Source organism: Neopelma chrysocephalum, unplaced genomic scaffold (assembly GCF_003984885.1).
Source record: "Neopelma chrysocephalum unplaced genomic scaffold, ASM398488v2 Primary Assembly neopelma1_23, whole genome shotgun sequence".
Taxonomy (NCBI): domain Eukaryota; kingdom Metazoa; phylum Chordata; class Aves; order Passeriformes; family Pipridae; genus Neopelma; species Neopelma chrysocephalum.
Window position 1 is genome coordinate 23,383,356 of NW_020897691.1, and position 16,646 is coordinate 23,400,001.

A 16,646-nucleotide genomic window follows, 5' to 3' on the forward strand; every position below is an offset into this window, starting at 1 on the left:
TCACTAGATTTTTAAAAAACATCTCCACTTACTTCTATATACTTATTCATAGATTTTAGTGATGGAAAATATCCCTAATGAAATGGATTTTTTTTTTTAAATCAGAAGAGAATACTAGTATGGATTAGGTAGTTCACATAAACAACCATTATATGGGATGATAAAAACATCAGGAAGAAGGTTTCAAGCACCCATTAAATTGGGGCAGTGAGCTAGAATATTGTGTGGACCTTCATTTTCAGCAGGTGTGATGCTTGAATTAATAGAACAGTAACTGCATAAATTAATATTATGAACTAATTCGAAGTCCAGTTATGGTCGGGTTTCTGTTTTGCAGCATTTAAATGAATTTTGAAGGGTGTCAGTTGGATTACTAGTGAAAAGGACAATAGCATGGCCTGCCCTGGAGTCCAGCTTCCTGGCCAGTAGTGCATGGAGCAGTGGTAAAGCCACCAAAGTCAGCATAAAGCCATATTGTCAGAGGTATAAAGCTACAGAAAATACTGTATATAGGCACAAAGGACTTCATTACATGGGACAAAAAAACTGACGTGCAGTTCCCAGGCATTGAAAAAGAAGGGTGAGAAAACATTGCTGTGAATGACTCATATTTGTTTTAGTGATCAGACCATATGCAAAAACATTTTTTTTACTTCATAGTATGACATTTGATTTCAAACCCAGGAAAATTCAGAACAGAAAGGTGAAAAGTTTAAGTATTTTTCCTTACCTGAAAGAAAACAAACTTTTACTTTGGCCAATGCTGAGTATTTTTGTCTTCACTCTATCACTCATAAGTGGGTGGCACAACTTCCGACTAAAATCCAAACATGTTCAGAGAAAATTTTGAGTTGTAAAGAGCAGCAAGATCAGCAAATCCAAAACTTTATCTTTCTAATACTACTGTTGTTGATACTTCTCCAAATTAATCTAGTCTTAATTTTTGCAAGCAATTTTTTCATCCCTTTTTCAGCCAGTGGATTATTTTTATGAGGTTTCTGGTGTTTAAAAGAGTTGGAAAAGGAGAGTTAAACTAAAAGCAATGTTTTTATGTGCTACAGAGGAAGTTGAAACAACAGAAAACCGAACCAGATGCAATTCTGCATCGAAGGATTAAAAGCAGTGTCAGAAAGGTTAGTATGTCAGCCAGTGAAACTGTAGAAGGGAAAAAGTATTGCAAGGAAAAAAAAAGATCCTTATTTGTTCAATTGAGTATCTTATATTCTATGGTCAATAACTAAGGAAAGATAGGAAAAATAATTATATTGTAGTACCTGATTCGAAACCTCATTTTAATATTCAAGAATTTGTACTACATCACTATTTTAGACAAATAAACACACAGATAAATGTTTTCTTGAAAAATACTGGGGAATATGGTACAAAATTCCTAGATTTTCATTTCAACATGCATGAACTACAAAGAGATTCATTCTTGATTTTTCTATTTTTTCCTGACATCTATAAAATTTTAGGAGCAGGAAGACTATTTTTCCAACTTTCAATCAATTTTACTCCTTAGGCATTTTACTAAGTCTTTTAGAATTTGCAAATTTTTTCTTACTTATATTTTATTTCCTGTGAAATAGGCATTACTTGCAATGAAACAGAGACCAACATTTTATAAGAGGATTATTTAACCTATCAAAGGGATTTTTAGCTTTCACATGAAGCTAATATTGATTTACTTTCTTATCCTGTTGGATTGAAATGTGGTAGTGTGATCCAGCAGGTATAGGCCTTGGGGATGAATAATACATTGAGACATGCAAACGAAAATTGGTGAAAATCATTTGCTTTTGTTCAACAACAATACTTGCACATGAGTGATGATTTAGCCCATTAGTTCTATAGTCATCCACCTATGTTCTTCCTCCTCACCTACTTGTTCCATGGCCTGTATCACCCCTATGGTTTGGGATTCCCATACAGTCTACAAGCATTAAATGAACTCTCTTCAAACAACCTGTGTAATCCACAAAGTTGTACTTATTTCATTATAAGTTATGTATTTAATATAGAGAAATGAACACAAATTACTATTCTGGTTCATGTGCTTATCAGAAAGCAGCGTAAGCATACAGTACAAGCCCCATTGCCCTGGCTGGTGCCCCTTCCCAGCACTGTAACTGCACAGATTGAGTAATAACCCCAATTCACTGAAGTCTTCAAGAATTTCATAATTTTGTTTCATTACTTAAAATTAGTCAACGGAACTATAAAGCTAATAGTCAGATGAAAGATAGAAACACTCCCAAGCCAAATAAAAGGGTCAAGTTCTCTTACAAACATACGAGTCATAAATTCTCAACAGATCTAAGACCTCAGTGTTTATCTCTTTCAAACTGCAAGGTTTGAATCTCAATTTCTTACACTTTTTTTTTACCTATCTTATGTAAATCTTCTCAGTGCTGTATTGTCTGAAATGCAAGCCAAAATATAACTTTCTCTCACAGAAGACAAAGGATATCTTTGGGGTCATAAAACTTTATTTCCTTACCATCTTTCACAAAAAAGCATCCCTAATTACCATCACATACATGTAAAACAGTTTATAAAATTAAAGCATATGTAGCAGTGTACAACCAATGATATTTATGCACTAATAAATTGGTTGCTGTCAGAGAACAGCAATGATTTGCAGTGGTTTTCTATGCAGTTGGAACCTTTAAATGAATCATAATTATAAACTTTTTAAAGGAGGAGGTTGAAACTAGTATGAACTCATTCAAATGCTAAAAATGTGAACACTAGGTAAAGGTAGGTAAGTCAGGAAAAGAGTGGAAATGTATTGAAAATACATAATGAATAAAGTCTTTGATTGAAGTCAATGGGAATTCACCATTCACTTCAATGGATTATACTTGTTATACTCTATGATGATATGCCTGTGGAGAATACAGTCAGTGTAACAGGATAGAGATACTTCAACCATGCTAATCTTCAAATTTTCTTCACCTAGATTCAGAATCTTGATAGAAGGGCAAAATAGTTAAGTAAGACACAAAACATTTAAATGCTCAGCTCCTCTTGTGAAGGCAGATTCACTAGGAAAAATACAGGTTGTTTTGATGTTGTGCCAAGCACCTGTAATTTTGTAAATTACAGAATGCAGTAACATTTTGAGACAACTTGCCTTGACAACAATATTGACAGAAGACAAACCATTGATTTTCTGTCATCTGCCTTTCTCCTTTTTCAGTTCTCTAATTCCAAACATTTCTGATCCACGTCTTCACAGACCTTAACCAAGACCATAGCTTTCTGCTGAGTTTGCAGGCAATAGATGAACTTGGGTGATGGAAGTCATTATTCCCAAGTTCATCAGCCTACATATCACTTGGAGGTTGCTCCCCTTGCACTGATGTGCTTTCTGGAGCTGCTTCATGTACAATTCAGTTGTTCTTGATTTGAGGACAGCAACCTCCTGGAGAAGCATCTCTTCCAGCAATCTGACTTCATCTATTCCATCCATCAATATATTATGTTGATTAAAAACTCAGGGTATATAAGAATGTAGGTTACTGAAAATTATGGGGTGCTGCATATAATATTGCATACAGATATACTTCCTTCAATGTGTCATTTGTCCTTTGTCGGCACAGATTAACTTACCTAAAGCTTAGATTTTATTTATGTTTATACTATCCTATTTATACATATATTTCAGACTTGCAAACACATGTAAATAATGATTTGAAAAGTTGATTCTTGTCCTATAAAACGCTGTAAATCTTGGGATCCACCTTTTCCAATTTTTCTAATGTAGAAGCAGTGGATAATTCTTGTAGGACACTGGAAAAGTAAACTCCAGTGACTTAAAGGCAGTGTATAACATTAGATGTATGAAATTACAAACATTCTTTGGGACTTATTATGTGTTCAGTATAAACTTTTGAGGACAAAAATGTGGTCCCGAATGGGAGGGAATAATAAATACGACAGTAACACACTGATCTGACAGTATGAATATTTCTGTTAACTACGATCAGAGTCGGTTTCTAGCACAGCAGTAATTACAAAGTTGTTGTGGCATCCAGTCACAGAACTACATTAAAATAGGACACAGCTACTAAGGTCCCCTAGATTTTGAAGGTTAGGGCTCTCCTTTAGAGCAATTTAGACTCCCTTTTTAGGGGCATCAAACAGGGCCTCAATTAATGCTCCCTGTTATTGCATCTGACCCACCCTCCTCCTACACACACTTTTGTTTTTTGAGCAAGACTCTTTCCCTGTAAACTCTCTAGATCCAGGCTGTAAAGCAGGTGCTTGGTGTCCCTCCTTTGCACTCTTAAAATATGCAATACCATTTCCAGATTCTTGCAGTGCCAAGCTTACATAAAGTGTAGCTGTCTTTGATTTCTATCTTTCATGCCCTTCTGTCTGAATGTCATTTTCAGAGTCACAAGGTGCGCTGAACACATGGAAGTATGTTTTTTCATCTGTTATCCAGCAGCAACTATTAGAAATCAAGGTCAAGCCAAGCTAGGGGATTGAATCCGTCTCCCAAAAGTCAATAAATACATATTAAAATAATAGCTAAATAAAAATTATTAAAATTAATTCTGTGCAATTGTCAGTTATAACTATACATTGTGTACTTCTACAGTTCAGGTCACATCTGAAACTCCAGTTTATTGTGTAGTGAAGAGAAAATACAGAATCAAAATTGTAGGAACTGCAGCTGTCATGCTTAAAGAATCCCAGCCACGTGCGCTGAAGTGCAATTGCTCTCTATCTAAGATATTTTTCTAAGGGATATTTTTCTGCAATGACTAAGATAATTCAGTACCAGGAAACAAACCAATCTCTAATAAGGGCAAACCTGACATAAATGGAAACTACTAAAGAACAAAAATGAGCAGAAAAGAGAGAAAAACAACAAGCACTGTGGAGAAGAGAAACATTTTTACGTATCCTGTATCTTTCCGGTGTGCTTAGCTTTTAATCCTAAAGGCAAAATGTCTCCATCATGAGATACATGACCCAGATTAAGGGCAAAAGCAAACATGTGGCCTGCACTAACACATAGAAGAAGATGTGCTCAACGCTCAGAGATTAACTCAGCTACACATTGAGGATCAAGAGAGATTTGATAGCCAATGCCTTGTTAAAACAGCAGCAGCATTGCAGACCCCTCTCACATACTGATACCCAGTTTCCTGATCATGACTGTGAAAATCACGTTGGTTTAATCAATCTGGTTGATCTCAACATGGACAATGATTTTTATTTCTGAAATCTCAATTTAGACTTCCCTGCCTAGACACATAAAACCTCTTTGGGTTGTGGCTCTGTATACTCACAGGTGCACAAACACATACAACCATGTATTTCTTACTCTTCTATAAACTGTCAGTATTTACAATTATAAACTTCAAGTGATCTTTACATATTCCAAAGAGAGGTCAATATATTAGGCATGGAGGAAAGTATTTATTCCTTTTTAAATTGGTTAGTCACCCTGTGGAAACACTGTTTTATGAAAGTCTCCTTGTTTTATCTTACGGTCACCTACACCATCCCATCCCTGGAATTTCAAGGTCAGAGGACAACAGTAGAATTTCTTACACAGTACAGGTTTAAAGAGGACTCTTTCAAAATTAAACTTTCTTTAAAAACATTTGACATTGAGTGAAAGAGCAATTCTTTAACACAAGATACTCCCATATTTTGTATGAAAAAATGTCTTTATCTGCGTCTTCTGTTTTCACTACTGTCTTGCTCAGACACAATGATAATTATCATATAAATATGGGTAGAGGTAACAAGCAATTACAATTATTATCTGAACTAGTATTAAGGAATAGAAATGGTACTGTATGAAACACTGACATTAGTGAAGACAGATGAAGATTGGGTTGGTATAAAAAATAGGAATTCTGGCTCAGGGACTTCCATTTTACTCGCAACGTGAAGCAAAACCAGTCAGTTTGTGTTTATTATTTTTTGGGACTGTAAAGTTACATGAAAGATTTTCCACTGTGACTGGGTGCAGAAGCACTAGAAATCTCCTGAGAAAGATCTTCTGCCTAAACATGAAAGGCCAAAAGACTTACCTGGCTGAACTTAGATACAGCACTATAAATAATGAGTGCATGTCCAAGAAGCAATGATTAATTCTGAGGTTTGTTGCATGTCATTCATCTCTACCCCACTAAAGATCCACAGGAGCAAAATGACTCATCTAGGATTTGCCAACATCCCTGTATCAGAACTTGTGCTCATGTACTGTACTTGAACTTTTTAGTTCCATTGCATACGATGAAACTCTTATATAGTTGGTGTTGTAGGAAGATAAAAATTTTTGTCGTAAATGGATAAAGGAGAGGAGAGGGGTTCTCCCAATATAGAGAAAAGAGGAATTCTGAAATTCCCCACAAGTTTGTAAAGGGAATGCTGTGATGTGTGCTAGCCTATGTCAATCCAGGCAGGTTCAGGCTGCCCACCATGGTTTTGCCCATGCTTTGTGCTGCTGCTGAATGAGCCAGCTTGACATGAGTATCACAGTAATGCATTCAGGTAGACAAGATCTATATGAAGCACCTGAAGTAGGACTTTATGACTTACTGTGGTAAGTCATAAAGCCATTTAGAACTTTGAATAGTACCACATAGCTACTTACAGAGTCACTGACTGTTTTTCTGAATGATGGTGCCAGCTCCAGCTCATCAGGAGCCATTGTGTTCCAGAGAGGCAAGATTCAGCTAGGGAATTGGTGGCTCATTTGAAGTTCTTGCAGACAATGCATTCATATTGTTGTAGGCAACTGCTTTCCAGAAAGAACAGTTGGACCCAGCAGTAACTACGCTCAGTGTGTACTAGTAATGGCAAAAGGCTTTAACAGATAATTTATTTTGTCTTTACTGTACTAAAATACTGATAAATAGTGTTAAACCAAAAAGTATATCCCATTAGCACTGCCAACAACATGAATCTGTTTGTTGTCTCAGAAAGAGTGTCACATATTTTACTTGTGCTTGCTCAGCACCTATCAATGTAAAATCCTGGTCCATGACTAATAGGCACAGACGTTCAACACCACTAATTCTTTTGCCATTGAACATTTTACTGAAAATGCCTATTAAGTAAAGCAGAGATGCTCATGAAAGTGTGCAAGGCACAGAGAAATTCCTTGCACATCAATGCAATGGAATTTTGAACTACTTTGATGGAGAGACACACTTCCCTTTGGCTGATGTCCTCAGTTCAGCTGAGGCACTTTAGTCAGGGCGACTGTAAGTTTATTCAGGACCACTGGAGAAAGTTACTGATTTATTAGATTTGTACAAGCATTACTGGGGAAAAGAGGAAGTATTTAAGCTTTTGCTAATATAACACTTGTTTTATAAATCTGAAATTCACCAAAGTGGGTATTGCTGTGGAAAAATAGATCAGGATGATGATAATTATTAAAGATACTCATGACAGTAATCAAGAGTAGTAGAGGTCATGCAAATGAACAACGTTTAGAGAACAGGATATGAGACACTGGCTTTTCTGGACAGAAGACAGGGAAAGAGATGGGAGAAAATATTAAAGGGTGTTTAAAGGAAGGAAATGTGAGACAGAGGGAAAAGACAGCAAGTCTGCGTAATTTACGTCAAAATTGTCTTAAACAAGAGCCGCCAGGAAGACGTTTCCAAATGTTTCCATTTCGGTAGCACTGAAATTTTTTATGTATGAAATTTGTATAGAATCATAGTTATTTGGTTTTAGAGTAAACCACAGATGTTTGAGATCAAACACATGGGACTTGATCATGGGTAAGATGACAAAATGGAAACTGACAGGAATGAAATAAATTGAAGAGATCTCATTTTGTTACTACAAATTCCTCTGATATACACATTATATCTCTCAGTCCTTCCAGGGACTCTGCGTCAGTCTGGCTCTAAATGAAGGTGCTCAGCAGTTAGAGGAATCTTCCTTGACATGCTCCAATGAAACCTTCCTTGATCTTCTCCCTAGTTTCAAAGACAGAATCCTTTTCCATTTCTTCCAAAAAAGCCTAAAGATCTCCTGAATCTTCTCAGCAGTTTCTGATCAGCAGAAAACAAGCTCAGTACAGTGCTGAATTGAATGTACTGAGGTTCTCAGATCAATGCATCCAACCGGAAATTCCCAGGGAGGCCAGTGGAGGTATCTACCTAGAAACCTCCAAAAGGAGTAGATATGTGTTTTGATAAATCGTGAAAACATTATTCACTACATTAATATATAGCAATGATTTGCTGCTGGCATATGTCTTAAAGAAACTTCCTTGAAGTTTTCTTTGTGGAATTCTGTTTCCTTCCCTGAGCTGCAAGAGCAAAATCAGAGGTGTGTGGGCAATGTCATGATTTAACAGGCAATTTCTCAAGCGTGAAACCACCAACATGATTTTTACTTCACTTAATTCATCTTAGTCTCAGAAAAATAAAAAATATTTAGTTTTCCAGTTAAAATTTTGTTAGGAGATATTTCTTCAGGCTGAATTTTACACTGTAAGTAAGGCTTAAACAACAGTTATTTTCTTTAATATTACACTGAAAAGATTTGATTGATTGATTCAGCCTCCCTCTTAGTTAAGTGACAAGTGAAGGAAATCAGTGTCATCCTTTAAAAAGAGCCAAAGGCTGTCACACTAACTGGTTTTGTTAGATGTAAAGCTAGAGACATTGAAATTACATGCAGGAGTTAGGCAAAGACTGTGTGTAGGAGTTATCATGATGTCCTAATAATCCCTCAGTGTAAAAGCATATCCTGGGGAACTACTGACTGAAAAATAGAAAGACTATGCATGCGCACAAAACCAGCCCTATCCTTACTGTCTTCAATGTGAGAACTAAAATCTCAGATAGAGGTAAATTTCTGTTTGTTTTCTTGTGGTAATGCCAATTCCTTTAATCTCTGTGCACCCTGAAATTTATTTGTATGTTACTTTTACCATTCTGCATACTAGTGCTTACTGCACTGCTTACCACATGTGCCTTTATTCTTGTAACTCAACAGAGGATTTTTGGAGAAAAGCTTAAGAAGGAAAAAAAAAGCAATGTACAAATTCAGCTCTGAATACAGTTCAGCTCTGAATCAGTTGAGAAAAGCTACTACTGCGCAATTGATCAATCATGTATATTATAAAGGTTTAATATTTCTCCTGAATTCTAGTTTGCATATCCATAAATACACATTAAAAAAACCCTGATGATAAAACATGTACAGAGATTTGTGTTCCAATGCTCTACTTCAATTGATTCACAAGATATATTATTCCCCTTAAAACACACAAAGTTAGTAATTTGTTAGTATTGTTTTCCACCACAGGAAACATTTGATTTGCTGTAATTAGGCAAGGCAGCAATATATGCCATCACTTAGCAAACTGAACAGCAATCGACTTTCATGATCATTTGCCAATCTTCAAGCATTAATAGGAAGCCAACATCATTCCTTTTGACGTAATCTTTGTACAGTAAATAGGGCACTTGTGCAAATTTGATGGGCTTCATTAAAGCTTGTGGAGCAAGAAAAAAGGAAAAGATGGTGCAATGTAATGGAGTGTAGCCTTGGGACATTCTATTCTGTGATGGGAGAGAGTTGCCAGGGGAAACTGCAAGATGCAGGTGCCAAACGTTTTGTAAAGGAAGAAACATAGATAGTGGAATGGTGTCCTCTCTTGCTCCCTTTTCTATGTGTGACTGCAAGCTCATATCAAGTGCTCACATTATACCTTCTGTACCGTTATGTCTTGGAAGACTTTCCAGATTTAAATCAAATGTTTCATGAATGCTTAGCAGAAGTTTGTCAGTACTAAGCTACTACTTGGTTTGCCCTACAGCAGCTTAATTTTCAACTGCGATGCACTCAACTTCATGGGTACTGTGCTTTACACTTGGCAGACTTTAGACCAAGGAAGAACAGTACAGACAACCAATCTTCCTTCCTGCTGGTTTTGGTTTTGTTTTTTGATTCCCCCCATCCCCAAATATCTGCTTAGATCAGCTGATTTTGTCCAAGAAATGCAATTAAATTTCTGAGATGGACTTGCAAATTAATATATACTTTAAACTCAATTTTTTTACTGTATACTACACTGTATTTTTACTTTATACTACTAGATATTTTCAATCTAACTAGAAACACTTCTAATTCCCTGTTATTTGTACCTGAATCAGGTACAGAAGTACATATCACGCATCAGGAATGCAACTGAAAGCTTTAAGTAAATCAATCAACAAAGATAATAAAAAACCACAACTTTTTTTGTCCCTTCCTTATGAGATGTCTGACTAGATTGAGTAATTGCACATGCAAAACAAATTCCTCCCCTCCACGGGGCCATCCTCCCACGCCCCTTATAAACCTTAAACCTGAGTCAGTCATTATGGCAGTTATTGATATTATCTGAGCAAGAAACCTGCTTTCTGTGAACATCCCAAGTAGTCATTTTCAGTGAAACAGGAAGACCATAGCTGAGAATTTAAATAACATTTTTTCAAATGTGGCAGCAGAAAATTTGCTGCCTTTGCATATAACACTGTCTCTGAAGACAATATCATATGTATCACTCACCAGGCAGGTGGACTGGTATTGCTTAACTGCTAGCCAACAGTTAAAATGCAAAATGGAGAAAAACACTTAGTAAAACCTCTGGGGAAAAAGAATCCCACACACTCCCTTCAAGGCAAAGTGAATAAATCCTTCCTTTTATATCTAATGCACTGGCTGCCCCAACACAGAGCAATCACCCTTGAATCACCACTAGAGTTTTTTACACAGGTGTTTTTAATTTAGAGTTGCATTTGTGAATATCCCCACAGCAACAAAGGAATCCTGCCTTGTAATTAGCAACTCAGAACATAGCTTGTAGAATACAGCTGCAAATCCTGTGATTTTATCCTGTCTGTAAGGAAAAGCACAAGGGAAATTTTTCCTTTCTTTATCTCACAGCCTCAGCCATCCAGTAAGCCTGTAATTCATCAGGTTATTGCTCCCAATGATGAGACATGCTCTTATGTAGAAATTAGATTTATCAGGTGCTGAACTGAGCTGATCTTTGCAATGAGAACTAGTTAACCCATTTTGATTATCTCAGGAAAGCTCCTAGTGAAAACCAACTACGATATTAGAGAGACAGCTACAAGAAGATGGATTCTTAATGTTAAAAGTGCTAGTTTTGACTTTTTTATAGAAGGAAAGCCAATTCAACCTGGAACTCATGGGTGTTCGTAGATAATTTCTAAACTTGAGATGTTCTGCAGTGTTTTGACTACCATAATCCTGTTTTAAATCCTTGTTGTTAAATATGTCTGTGCTCTCTTCCCTAACACACATTGTATCTAGGTTTTATATACTGCTTTTATTCCAAGCCATTCGGAGATGTTTATACCTAAATGCTATCTCTTTTATTGTCTTTTTGTTTTACAGATTTAGAAAAAGGCACAGTGCTACAGTGATTTATCTGAAACAGTGGACAAGGTGAGACATACGTGTGTTCTGTTCAGGAAATTATGTTGTTAGCCACACACAGGCACAAAGTGATACATTTCACAAACAAAGAATTACTGAAATCAGAAATCCATCTGTCTTTGAAATACTGCTACAAAGCCAAAACACATGTGAAAATGAACAACCCCCCCAAAACATCTGAGTACAAGGCCTGTTCCTAAATACAGTATAAATGCTTTGCTGAATTGGAATCTGTGGGGAGACTGGGGAAAAACTAGTTCAAATGAAGTAAATGAAAATGTATCAGCTTTCAACCGTTTCACCAGTAGTACTAGCAGATGAATAGGAATTCAAATTACTCGTAGTGATTGAAGTAGCATACATTGTTCGAAGCACTCTGATTTACTCAGATATTCTGATATCTCATTTAACCTCTTGGACTGGACCAAAGAGCAGGTTCAAGACCACCTAATGAAACCGAATAGGCACAAGTCTTCAAGGGGCTTTGAGCAAATTGGTCTAGCAGAAGATGTCACTGCCCATGGCAGAAGGTTGTGAACTAGATAGTCTTTAAGGTCCCTTCCAACCCAAACCATTCTATGATTGTCTTTTTATTGTGTATTTCCCAAAAGCTTTCAGCCTTTTACTGAAATGAAAGGCTCACAAATAGAAACGAATTCAGACTGATTATACAAGAATTATTTCAGGTCTCAAACTTATGGCTCAAAAAGCCCTGTCTTTCCTATATGAACTACCTAGGTTACAATGCAACTTGGAGAGAAAATTAAATTTAGTGATTATCTGTAATCATTTTCCCATCTAGAAATATAATAGATAGTTAACTAGGTACATAAAATGTTCTCTGTCATCTGGAGTCTTCAAATAGGTATAAGATAGGTTTTCTCAAACAAATACTATAGGTCAGAGAAAAGTGATGGACAAGTGCTGCTTAAACTTCTGTTGTCCTGACGTGCAGCAGCTTTTAGTAGATCATAAGCACAGTGCTAAAACCTAGCTCAGTGATTGAGAAACCATCTTTACATTCAACATGTAAAGACATTGGTTCGTGATTGAGGCCCCAGGCTAGTAGTGCGCTTGTCTTTTAAGCAAGGCCAACAGACTCAATTCTCTGCTGAAGGCAGCCATTGCAGCATCTGCTGACAACAGCTCTCTTCCACCTGCTTTGCCCTGTTAAATACCTGAACAAGGTAGGACATTTGCTTCACAGAAACATGTGATTCTATATTAGCCTGTATGGGACCAGCACCACACTGTAATTTCAGGAAGAAAACATTTATTGCCTTCTTTACAGTTTAAAATTTAACATCTATAGTAGCATGTTTTTCAGAAAAAAAAAGAGGCTCTGAATATGTAATACCTATGGACAAGACAAAAGAGAAAGCAACAGGGTTTGTACAGGTTTTGAAATGAATATGGCATTAACCTTTACTTCTTATTACAAGGTTAGTATTTGCTAGCCTTACATTAATCAACACTTCTTTATGTGGAACTTAAAACTGTGAGAACATCAGTGATGCTTCTCCTCCCAAACTCCAAATGACTCAAATTCCTACAGATGTGCTGGCTCACTGTCTGGATGTATTTTGTAATAGACATTTCTATGCCCCAGATAAATAAGACTTTGGGCAGAGAAAAACTTATCTTTTTCTTACACAAAAGAGCAATTAAAGTGGAGCTCATTGGGCAATGCCAGTGATCTCAAACATGGATGACCCATCCTTATTAATTGAAAAAGTAACAATGGAAAAGTTCTGGGGAAGAGGAACTAGCTAGACTTTGTTCTTAAAAATCAAAAACCCCAATCACAAAACAAAAACAAAGAAGAGGAAGAAGTCTTAGCTTCCTGTTGGTTTTTTAGATTATGAGAATTGTTAGTAGCCCTATACTGGCCCCCAACCATGCTGTGACACAAGGTCAGACAAAATGCATCCTGGCTGGTCACTTAGTAGGAGACTATTTCTGAATAATATTCTATCTGCACAGAAAAATAACCTTGATCAGTCAGAAAGTCCATCAATATTTAAGTGTTCTAGCTTGTAAGTTGACTTTGTTTTCAGCCAGCTATTATTTTCTGAAGAGACTGAAACATCAAGAGCTGTGTAACTGTTCTTTGTACCATCAGAATTCATTTTCTCCAGTGTTTCATAAATGGGCATATGTCCTGGGAAAATTTGCACTTGTTGATAATGCATGAAACTGTTAGCATTTATTAATGTACAATATTTAAAACAACAGCTTTATAAGTATCTAAGCAGTTTTAGATGAACACACTATTTGTTGAATATACATGAACGACCTTATATTTTTTTGGAGTAACTATATCACATTCAGCTGTGAGATGATCAAGTGAAAAAAGCAGTTTGAAAATCAACTTGTAAAAGACATCCAGTGAATAGTTACTTTTTGTAAAGCTTCCTAAAAAGTGTTCATAGAAAATAAAGCCACAGGGGAAGAAATACCCCCCCAAAAAAAAAGAAAACAAACAAAAAGAACCCAAACCAAAATCCATCAAGCAAAAAACTTAAGAAGATTTTTGCTTCTGAGTTCGTTATAGAGGAGCTTGGGTGAGCTCCCATGCTGCACGGTTCTTATATGGCAGGTACATCAGATTACCTGATGCAAAATGAAAACTCATTAAAGGAGATTACAGAACAAACTATTAATGTTTATTTTGTCAAATCAGAAGACCCAGCTGGTATTGCTTGAGAGTTTTAAAGGAAGAAACAGCTGAAACCCACTGTGACATGTAACCTCCTGCTTAGAATTGTTGGGTGCCTGATGACTAGAAGGTAACCAGCATGGCAGCCTTTTAATGAGGTAGTTTCAGGAGTGGTTTGGGGTGGGGTTTACAATCTTGTAAGTTTAAGACCGCTTTGGGCAAATTGGTAGATACGAGTTTAAAGTTTTAAGCAACTTGATACTTGAAGGAATATGATATATGTGCTACTAGGTATTGTTAATTCTTGTTTTCCTAACAAAAAGATTGTGACTGGGCAAGATGTGTACTACTGCTCAAGTAATGGAGAACTTTTGGGTCTCCTAATTTCAAAATGCTAATTTAGATGGATGGCCCTTTGGTCTAATCTAGAACAGTTGTTTCTAATCAAAAAGTTTTCCTTATATCTGCTATTTTCACATTAAATAAAACAAAATATATAATCTTAAAACTGTTTTTTTGCTTAACCTTGTGCAGTTTAGTATTTGTCAAGTATCTGGGAAATCACAATGCAAGTGGACTAGTGCTCTCAATTCTGACTTTAACCTAGGTGATTTGTATGTTAATTAACTAGATGGAACATAAATAGGCTATTTAGCACAGAGACTGAGAATAATCTGTTATCCGGGGAATAGTCAGAAAATAAAATTATTTATAGAAGTGGATATACAAGGAATTGTTGGACTGCTTTATATGGCTTAATGCAGCTTTAAATTATATTAATTTGCTGATCTGCCACAAACTATTTTTAAAAAAAAATTCCACAGGCTGATTTTTATGTCATGCTTTTGTGTGGCATAAGTTACAATTTGTGCAGTGTGAAGTTACTACTTATCTTGCTTAATTCCTTATTTTGAATATTTCTATTCAGATGTCAACACTCTAGACATGCAATCTCATAGGAGAAATGAAAAGGCTACTTTCTAACTATGTAGTACTATTTCTCCCCCTAAACCCTTTCCCGGTACTCCCGTTATATCATAATGCTAGACATCGTTATTTCTCAGGGGAAAACCAAATTCTACCATTATTGTTTCTTTTAGTAACTGTGTAAGTTCCAGAAACTTTTGGTCTTCAAGTGCTTGATAACCCCTTATCAACCAAAAAGCCCACCTTATTCCTCTGGTACCCTTTTACAGTCAAAATATATTTCTCCATTATTTACTGTAAACAAATTGCTATTGATAAAGGATATAATATTATGGTAATATGTATTATGCTAATTATTGTTCTGAAAGATATTCTATTAGCTCTAATATGATGTCCCATGCAGCGTATGTCACTTCAGCCACAGATTCAGATTTAAACAAAATTTATGTTTATATTTGAAATTTGGGTTATATGTTTACATTTGAAGAAGTTTTGCACTGAAGAATTAATTATTTTTTCCAAGCTGATTCCCTATTCATCGGTGCTTAAGACAGCAAACTCTCAGTAACAGTACAGTACTACCCTATTTTTGAAGCATTTTTCCTTTGCTTTGTGTTAGCTTCAAATGCATTCTGAGAAATATTTCAGAATAACTCTTAATTAGTTTCAAACACCACATCTTCAATATGAAGATCTTGATACCTTTTTATGGGTCAGTTTCACTAGGTAAGGTTTTCCATCATAAACAGCAACTGTATTCCAGTACTGGTTTCATCTTTCTGTTCAGTCTGGCAACTACGCTATAAATACTGTCAACAGTATTAAGTCTTTCTGAGGGGGAAATAAATTGATTTCAGAATTGAAAATTACTCTTGCTTATTTAGAAGCAGAACCAGCAATACTAATACAAACTAATAACTTGAGCAAATGTCTTTGATTACATCTGAGCATTCCTCCATTGCCCGTCTATCAGATGAAATCTTGATAAAGGTAACTTGACTGGGCATCAGAGCTCTGTATGAGCTCTGTTTTGCTTCCTAGAGGAAAGGTAAGGATTTACTTTGTCCCTCTTGGGTTTTCCAATTAAATACTTCCGGTGTGATCTGAGTGTATCCAACATAACTAATTTCTGAATATGCGGAGAGATTAAAAAAGAGACCTTAAGTTGAGGCGTGAACAGCCCCATTCATTGCAATACTATTACCTCATGTAAATAGTATTTTAAAATATCAGTACTCTTAACTATTTTGTTACAGAAAACATGTAAGAACAGATGGGGAGTACCATACAAAGATTGATACAATGCCCTCTGAGAATTGCTCATTTGAGAAAAATGTTTAACAACACACAATAAAAGAAGAATTTTTTTTTTAAACTCTTCTAAAGAAATAAGACACAACTTTCAAAATGTGCTAAGTGTTTGACTCTTGTCAAAGAGTGAGTTAAAGCAAGGATCTGGCTTGGCTCAATGATAAGGGATGAGAAAGGGAAGTTCAGACCACTGGAATAAACAGCACGTATAAAAAAAAAAAAGAAATGCGTAACGTGGTACGTAAAGTTACTGCAATTGCCAAGCTGTAATACCAGAACAATCTTATTGCTTCACAAA